At 40.0% G+C, this 9,694-nt stretch overlaps 1 pseudogene; it reads right to left on the bottom strand.

Moving 5' to 3' along the window:
• Positions 1–1,840: 1,840 nt before the first annotated feature.
• On the bottom strand, positions 1,841–2,483 carry LOC111725817 (annotated as a pseudogene).
• Positions 2,484–9,694: the final 7,211 nt, after the last annotated feature.

The raw sequence follows: 9,694 nt of genomic DNA, 5'->3' as shown, positions 1-9,694 counted from the left end.
AAAGAAAGAAAGAAAGAAAGAAAGAAAGAAAGAAAGAAAGAAAGAAAGAAAGAAAGAAAGAAAGAAAGAAAAAAGGAATCAGTTTTCCATAGTTCTGCCCTCTAGAACTGTCAGAGAATAAATTTCTCTTGTTTCGCCTCTCCAAGCTTGCAGTAATTTGCTTTACCAGCCCTAGGAAATGAGTGCAGGCCTCTCACCATTGCACCTTGCTGTAGTTTGGATATTTGACTCTCCAAACCTCTTGGTGAAATTTGGCCCCTGATGTTGGAGGAGGCACACAGTGGGAGGTATTCGGGTCCTAAGGGTGGACTCCTCAAGAATGGGGCTTGGGGCTGGGTGCCATCCTCATGGTAATGAGTGAGTTCTCACACTATTAGCTCCTCTGAGAGCCAGTTTTTAAAAAGATCCTTGTGGGCAGTGCCTGTGGCTCAAAGGAGTAGGGTGCTGGCCCCATATATTGGAGGTGGTAGGTTCAAACCCGGTTTTGGCCAAAAACCGCCCCCCAAAAGAAAAGATCCTTGCACCTCTTCCCCTCTCTCTTGCTTCCTCTCTTGCCATGTGAGCTGAGTAGAAAGGCTCCCCTTCTCCTTCCATTACGAGTGGAGACGGCCTGAAGCCCTCACCAGAAGCAAAGGCTGGCACCATGCTTCCTCCACAGGCTGCAGAACTGTGAGTCACATAAACCTATCTTCTTGCTGAATTACGCAGCCCACAAGTCATTGCTTTTTAGCAACACAGAGGAACTAAGACACACCTTTCTGTTCCATCTCTCTTCTCATCTCCTGCCATACCTTCTCCAGGCATTTTCTCCTCTCTCTTCTGGGTTTCCTCCTAAAACACCCTTCTCCCCTACTTACCGCTCAAATTTTTCTCCTCCATTAAGACCAATTTGAAATGTCACATGCAATGTGAATTGTTACCTGTTTCCACAATAAGAAGCCATTCTTCATCTTGTGTGTGCCGCCTTGATTCCACACATTTGATCAGATACCTACTATAAACCATTTAATACTTAGTATTTATTCAACTCAACACATTCAATTCTCCATTTAAAAAAAAGGTTTTGGCCAGGCACTGTGTCTCACACCTGTAATCCCAGCATTTTGGGAAGTCAAGGCAGGAGGATTGCTTAAGGTCAGGAGTTCAAGATCAGCCTAAGCAACATAGTGAGACCCTGTCTCAAAAGAAAGAAGGAAGGAAGGAAGGAAGGAAGGAAGGAAGGAAGGAAGGAAGGAAAGAAAGATCAGCTGGGTGTGGTGGCAAGTGCCCATAGTCCCAGCTACTTGGAAGGGTAAGGCAGGAGGATCACTTCAGCCCATGAGTCTGAGGTTGCTGTGAGGTAGGATGACATTGCTTCACTCTAGCTAAGGCAATAGAGTGAGACCCTTTTTACATTAAAACATCTTTCATCTCATGTTCTTTCATCTCTTCTTTTTTCTATTTAGAAATTTAAACCACTCTAAGCAATAGCCCAGGCGCATTCACAATTGTATTAAAGATTGATAAAGTATCTAGAAGGTGAGCAAGACCCTATCTCTAAAAAAATAATAGTAAAGTTATAGAAAAGTAAGCATCAATACTATGCCATAAATGTTTTCACTATTTATTCGTAAAATAAATACAGTATTTTATCTCAGCAGAAAAATCAGCAATAATTAAAGCATATTGCTGATGAACGATTTGTTGATCAAGTAAATTAACTGGCTTATAGTTGTCCAAAATATTTTCTATATATTTGGAAGACTCAAGCAGTAGAATATAGACAAATTCATTTTTTAAAATAGTCCTTGAATCTTTGGGTAACATTATAGGTAACTTCGCTAAAAGTATCTTTTTTTTTTAAGAGTTCATAATAAACCTTTATTTTGGAACTTATTATAATTTGTTACTGCTTTTCACAGATGATTCTCTCATGTCCAAAAGAGAGGAAGAATTTAAACCTTGATTTAAAAAAAATATACATACACACAAGGGGAAGGGGTTATGATTTTAACTATAAATGTCCCACTGTGATGTTGCTATAACCTGCCAAGTTGGTTGTCTTCTGGATGCTCTTTTGGTGGCTATCACAGCTGCTAAGTTTCATCACATTCAAAACAATGCTTCTAATTTATTCATAGATTCTCCGAGGTTCCTGTAGAACCACACCACCTTCTGTTATGGCATTCTTTAGTCGTATTATCTGTGCCAGAACTCACGAGAGGGCCACACTGTTCTCCAACCCCGTTCTTTCCTGGCTACACCTAAGAGCTCCAGATTCCAGGGGTTCCGTTTGGTGAACTCTGGGGCAACAGCTTCATTCTCCTGAGGGTCCACTTCAGGTTTCACTGTCGGCTTGGAACTGGTTGAGAGGGCTGCCAACCTATACTCGGGGTTCCTGCAAATCGACAACAACTTGCAGAATTGCGACTGAAACACCATCGCTAAGACGGTCTCGGACAGAGTCACCTCCTTTTCCTCAGCGGGCACCGGGCGCAGCCATGTTTAAATTGGGGAACCAAATCTTCCTGCTAAAAGTATCTTAAAGAAACAACACTGCCAAGTTAGACATTGAAGATTTAAAAAAAAGAAATAGCGTAAGAAACATCCTTGTCCTCAAAAACACACACAGTCTAGCTAGGGAAGTAGGACATTTACACTAAAGTACAACTGACAACACAACGACATTGATAGAGTATGACAGAGAAGGAAACCTATGAAAGAAATTACTCGTATCCTTAAATATCATATGACATTGTCTACAGTTAATAACAGACATAATATCATAGCAGTCCACAACTAGGGTTAATACTGAGGGTGTAGACCTACTAATATCAGAACAAAAGGAGAAAAAAAGCAGAGGGAAAAATTCCAATTTTATTTAGATTATACTTTGGGAACTAATGTAGAAGGAGAAGGGTAGAAATAAATACTAAATACTGATGCCTTTTTTCTTAATTGCTATGTCTTCATTCACTAAATAAAAAAAAAAAAAAACTCATCATTCCACACACTGCTTTACATGTCTGATAGGACAAATTTCGATAAAAATAGAATGCAAATTCCTTATCATTCAAAAGACTGTCTTCATTTGTCTTATATTTATTTAGGGCTTGATTCAAAGATGAAATATTACTCCCAAGGGTAACTTTCACAGCAACTAATAGCAAAAAAGAAACACGTCGACTCTCAGTTATTTATTTTGCGAGTGAGCATGATAAATGAAATATTAGGTCAAGGCCAAGCAGCTTCAGTTTCCAATAAGTGTTTTTAAATATATACTATACAAGTTATTCATAAAAGATTTATAAGGTTTTCATATCAGAATTTACCTGTCCAAAATAAATATGAAAAAACTAAAGACAGTGCTTGAATCTACCAATACAGAAGATAAGGTGAAAGAGTAACCAACATAATTAGTTATTCTGAAAACTAATTACGTCACTGCTGTATGTTATAAAAATAGTTAATACATATAGCCCTGTGCATTGCAGAACCAGTAAATCCAACATAGGACGTGATGCTGCATAAAGTTTAGCCTCTGAATGATCTTCGCACTTGTGTGTACCTTTTTTTTTCAGTATATAACTTGTTGTAGGTACAGGAAATTTTCTTTATCAGTCATTTTATTGCCAAGAAATGAACTGATTTAAATGTCTTACCAGTTATCAACATTATAAATATAGAGAAGAAGAAAAAGCGAATAATTTGAGCAAATTATTAAATCCAGGCCATACTATAGTTCTAAGACGAAGAATCTGGTGATTTCAGTCTCTCATCTCGATATTCCTTTGAGCATAGGAGAATGTGCCATTCAATCAATGACCTAAATGCACTTTACTCAGCCTGGCCGCCTTTTCCTGCACTCTTTACCCATCTCTTCCTATTGGGTTTCACCCAATTTTCCCTTATTAAATAAGCTTCGCCCTCCAAGGATACTCTGACACTGGCCTTGGAAGGAGTTTTAAGCATTTTGTTTGTGGTAGGGACTTCATGGTATTGCTGTTAGCCTTACCTTGCCTTTGTTCAATTGCTAAAAATTCTCATGATTTTCCTTCAACATTTGCACGACTGGCTTTTAAAAATTATTAAAAGTGATTATTTCCACACTTATGGCCGAAGGGTACCTCTCAAAATGACACCAAGATTGAAGCTTATTTGCATTTCCACAATAATAAAACTCACGCTTTAAGACTGTATCAGAGACTATTCAATGCTTTGTACATTGACTCTTCTCATTTAGAAGATTTCCTAATGAAAGGAGAGTGGTGCTCTCTCTCACTTGGTCACACTTGCTGTCTACCCACATGGGTAGCCTTAGGCACAATGTCACCTCTGTCATTGATACCTGAATTTCTTCTTCAGTAGGTCCTTGGTCTTGGGATTCAAAGAATGAACCCACGGACAACAAATCAGTGATAAGACAGGATTCTTCTTAGATAGAAAGGAATACAGGAGTAAAATGCACCAGAGCTTCTGACCTAACTCAGAAATCTCTCACATGGGCCCTTTGTCTAGGGGTCTATCTTACATTTTTTGGCCAGGACTTGGTAGGTAGAAAAACATCTTTTCAAAGTTAATGAGTAAGGCGAGACTATCTCAGGGAAGGGATTAGGGTGCACGCTCCCTACTCAAAGGGGAACTACCCAAAGCATTTCTGGCTGCTTTGTTCATGACCTTGCTGGAGCCCAGAGGGTGTGGCCTGGAAAAGGCAGCCTGTTTGTGCCTGGAAAAGGGGGTCTGATTTCTGAGCTTGCCTGGGCCTAGAGAAGGGGGAATCCCTGTCCAGTCCTAAGTGGGGAATCCTGTGTCATCATCACCCTTAATGATTTTAGATTAATCTCCATTTCCTCATTTTTCATATTTTCACTGGTGTCAAGCCACGGTGGAGCAAGTTACTTCGCTTCTCTATGCTGGGTCCTACTTCTGTAAAAGGCATAATAAATCACTTCCCTAATAGAATTCTGAATATTAAATGAGTTCACATGTTCACTTAGCGTCTGGCACATGGTAAATTCTCAATAAATGTTAAGTATTCTCCTATTGTCATTGTTGTGATCATTATTTTAACCACCAATCCACATGCCTGAAAGAAATATTATTCTAAAATACATATACTCTTTTTTTAAGGAAAGTAAACGCTGATCTGAATAATTACTTTAAAAATCATAATTTCTGCTAGTTAAGGGTAATCGAAAAATCACTGTCGAGAAAACTGAACTCACAGAACTAAACGTTTGATGGAGCACAACTGTGGCAGGAAACTGAACCAATGTGAGAAGCTACAAAACAAAAACAAAATGCAAAACAAACAAAACTACTTGGAAAACTGACACACTTGCTTTTCAAAGGAACTGACTACACTGTTTTCCAGAGACTGGCCAAGGAAGTGGGAGAGCAGGGGAGTTGTACAGCTCAGCACAATGAGCCCCAGCAGAGAGTGTCAGCATTATGCCTCCCTGCCACAGCTGTTCCCCAGGCCTTTTGACAGGCTGTATAACCAATACCACCACATTCCTAAAATACATACAGAATAAGTTTCCCAATAACTCACTCGGCACGAAAAATGTTCCTCTTTCTGGATTTTCATAAAATAATATGAAATTTAGTGACAAGAAAACTTTCATAGATTTTGCTTTTGCATCTGACAAAATTTTGAGATATACTTTTAGTTTTTCTTCTTTTATGAAAAGGATAATATATGCTTGTAAACAATTAAACTTAAGAATATATAAAGGAAAAATAAAATCTTCCATCTCATTCCTTAGGAACAGATACTTATCAGTGAATAGACAATAGCCATCTAGCTACCACCATATATACACATGTATACAATTTTACATATATATTCTATGCATTTATAAGATTCTTATATATGCATAGAAAAACTATATGTAAAATTGAATCATGCTATAAGATTCATCAGAATTTTCTTTCTTTACTGAACAGTGTTTTATAGACATCTTTCCATGTCAGAACAAATACAACATTTAAAAGCACAAAAATACAAAAAGGATTTTTCATTCTTGAGTAAAATTAACACTCCAAGAAGAAAGACCATGTTTATTCTACCCAAATAACTTTCTTTTCTGAATCAGAAAGTAACCTCTAATGACAAATTATCTCCTCGAGCAGTTATTCATTAAGGTCTTAGGTATAATAATGAAATAGAATCTTCTAGTCCCAGCTACCAAAGAATCTCCATTACCTAATTTTTTCATGCTTGAAGTAAAATTGGATAATAATTTGATCATTATCCTATAGTCAATCCAAAATTGAATTTCACAAAGGCTTGAGTTTTTTCTCTCTCACATATGAGAATGAAAAACTAGTAGGAAAGCAGGGACAGTGGCAACAAAGCTGACCGTGTCACAAGGCAGAATACAGCTGCAAGCCAGTCTGAGAGAGGAGCAGGCAGGCTGCTCCCAAGGAGAGAAACCAGAAGCAACCACAAAGCTAATTTGACATGTAGGGTCAGAAATCCTAGGGATTGCCAACCTATACATTGCAACTTCAGATGAATGAAAAAATATTCTGTGCAACAAAGGCCAATTTGACATACCAGGCACAAAATCAAAGAGTAGTGAGACTGAGTTCAACAGAGGGATCACATGAAATGAAAATATAAGCAAAGGAAATGCATAGACGTGCTTATGGTAGAGGGCATTTTGCTCACAATTACTGCCCTCTTCCCTCTGTAAGGATGACAAGCTACTGTCATGTGACTTGCCATTCCTCTTGCGGGGAGAATGTACCTCCTCACTTCACTGGCATTGGCCTTGGCCACTTACCACATGTTAGTCAATGGCATGTGAGCACACATAACTCAGGCCACATCTAAGCAGAAGCTTTAGAGGCATCAGCAGCTTCTTCCAGGACTCCTGAATTTTTTCTCTGCTGCAGAAGTGGGAATGTCCATACAGGCACTTCTATAATCGTGGTTCCAGAATGAGAAACGACTTGGAGCAGCACCACATCTGCCCAATCTGACCACAGCCTTCATGCCATGTGAATGAGAAATAAATACATTGTTGTTGCAAGCCCTGCAATTTTGTTACTGTATCAAACTTGAGGGAAACAAAATGGGTACCTGGAAGTAGAGTGGTGCTTTTACTAAAATATATATGTCCCTTTCATCAGTACTAAGTGGCAAATTGTTCTCAGGACCTAAAAAAATGGTGACCCAAGTTATGTAGGGATAAAATATTTGGTGAAGTTGTCACCTGCAATAACTATGGCTTCATGTGAAGAGACTGAATAACAAAACGTGGCTAATGTGCCTTGGTCATTACTCACTGCACTTAAGATTCTGCAAGAAAGAGGCAAGCTCTGGAAATGAACTGGCTTCTTTACAAACAAGGATTCAAGAGAACATAGAGAATCCAGAAATCCTAGGGGTTGCCAACCTATACATTGCAACTTCAGATGAATAAAAAAATACTCTGTGCCACAAAGGCCAATTTTAAGACTCAGTCTTGGGGCAAAGAAATGGCTCAGGAAAAAGAATGTGACTCCATGAAATCCTGGTAAGCACAAAGTTCCACTGACAAAAAGAACAAAATCAGGCTCAGTGCCCATAGCTCAGTGGCTAGGGCACCAGCCACATACACCGGGGCTGGCAGGTTCGAACTCTGAGCCTGCCAAATAACAATGACAACTACAACCAAAACAATGACAACTGCAACAGCAAAACAAAATAGCCAGGTGTTGTGGTGGGTTCCTGTAGTCCCAAGTACTTGGGAGGCTGAGGCAAGAGAATCACTTAAGCCCAGGAGTTTGAGGTTGCTGTGATCTGTGACAGCACAGCACTCTACTAAGGGCGACATAGTGAAACTCTGCCTCAAAAAAAAAAAATTAAAAAGAACAAAAATCAAACATTTCTGGAGACAGTTGTGCTGTCAAAAGTGCCACCATCCTAGGTTTTAAAAGGATTGTGATTGTTACTAAGAACAATCATTAGGCTAAACTGACCTGGGGGCTTCACTGGACTAGCTGGCTCACTCTGGCCCCTTCACAGACGTGGCTGAAAGAGCCCAGCTGAGACTCTGGAGCAGTTGAAATAATTACTCTGTCTCACCTTGTCCCCCAGGTAAATCAATCAATCTCTCCCCTTACCTCTCTCCCAGTAGTGTCAGGCCTCTTTCTACTCTTTCCTGATCTCTCCGGAAGAACTGCTGAACATCCTATCTGGTGGCATAGGTCTTTTTAAAAATCCCAAACGGCAAGCTACCAGGCCTTCTTAACACTTAGGACCAAATCAACTAAGCCCTCATTTTGACTTTCATTGAATGAGACAACACCTATCCTTTTAGATCCTTATCAAAAGATGTATTGGAATCGCCTATGCTAAAAGTGATAAATGTTCTATATAATTATCCCACTGTCCACAATATTTTCGAATACGTTTTTTGTTCATATGTTATCAGCATAACATTTCCTGGTCACTAAAGTCCCCTGGCTCCTGGTAATGGTGCTATAAAACAAGTAGAAATCTGTTCTCTGACGATCATGAATCTTTTTTTCTAGTGACTATTGAATTCAAGTATAGTAGATATTGCCAGACTTTAATAACTTGACAACTTGAGATGCCTATAAAACATAATTACTCTTTCTTCTGCTCTATCAAGATACACCTAATTTAGGCTGAAAAGCACTCAGAAAATCATCCCCTCAGAGGTTCTTGCCATTCGCAAAGTAGCTGTGCTGCACAGATACGCTGTCTGTACCACTGAGGGTTTGGTCCAGCCCAGCAGGACCACTGTGAGTGACGTGAATAGGGGATTTACTGTAGACCTTGGGGAGAAGCTGAGGAGGCACCAATCCAGAGGGAGATCACTAAAGGATCAAAGTTCCCAGGACCACACAGGGGAGCTGTTGAAGAAAACTATGGCAAGTTGTTAAAATTAAAGATGAAATTATTCTGATGCTTGTTAAAGATTACAAGGAAGATTTTAAAGAAGAGGCTGTGGCAGTGAGTATTCTGTAATAGAGGGGAGAGATGGAACCCAACTATGAATACAAGGAGGACAAAGGGGTTTACAGCCAGGGAGGAAGGTCAGTGGATGGAAAAGTAGTAAGAGGTGTCACTTTAGGGGTAAAGGAGATTCTGGCTAAGCTAACTTGACAGGATACCTGCTATCAGATAGCAAGGGTGGGAGATTTTTCCTAAAATGATTTAGCAGGATTCTTGCTAAAACTGGACTAAGGGGACCAAGATTGGGGCCTAGATAAAAAGAGAGTTTAGAGGAGCCTAACTCAAGTTTGGTCAAAAAGGAGAATCTTTGTTATGGGCCTTGCCTCCAAAGTGACGGGCCTGAAGCTGTTGTAGCTCAGCTGGGCAAGGCATTGGGAGGAAAGGCTGGAAGCAAAAAGGAGGGCAGAGACGGTCCTGTGAGGGTAAACTGGTGACAGCCTTGTCTGCTTCTCACCACTCCCAGCCTGGGTGACATGTCTAAGCTCTTGCCCCTCAAAGTGCACAGAGCCTGGCTCAGGACTCAGAGAAGCCATAACAGAAGATCTGTCAGAGTTGGAAGAGCTGCTGCCCCACCCCAGAAAAGGAGGTGAGCCAACAGAGTAGTCACAGAAAAGGGGAGCCAGCAGAGTAGTCACAAGTATTAAGTTGTACTTGGGGCCCTGAACTGACCCTCCAAAACGTAGAAGGCCCTGGCCCCTCTGCCTTCCAATCTCAGGCAAATTTTTCTTGTGATCAGTCCTA

The sequence above is a fragment of the Otolemur garnettii genome, unplaced genomic scaffold (assembly GCF_000181295.1).
Source record: "Otolemur garnettii isolate 467f Iridium unplaced genomic scaffold, OtoGar3 scaffold00048, whole genome shotgun sequence".
NCBI classification, from domain to species: Eukaryota; Metazoa; Chordata; class Mammalia; order Primates; family Galagidae; genus Otolemur; species Otolemur garnettii.
The sequence above is the reverse complement of the archived record's forward strand: the minus strand, read 5'-3'. Positions and strand labels throughout refer to the sequence as shown.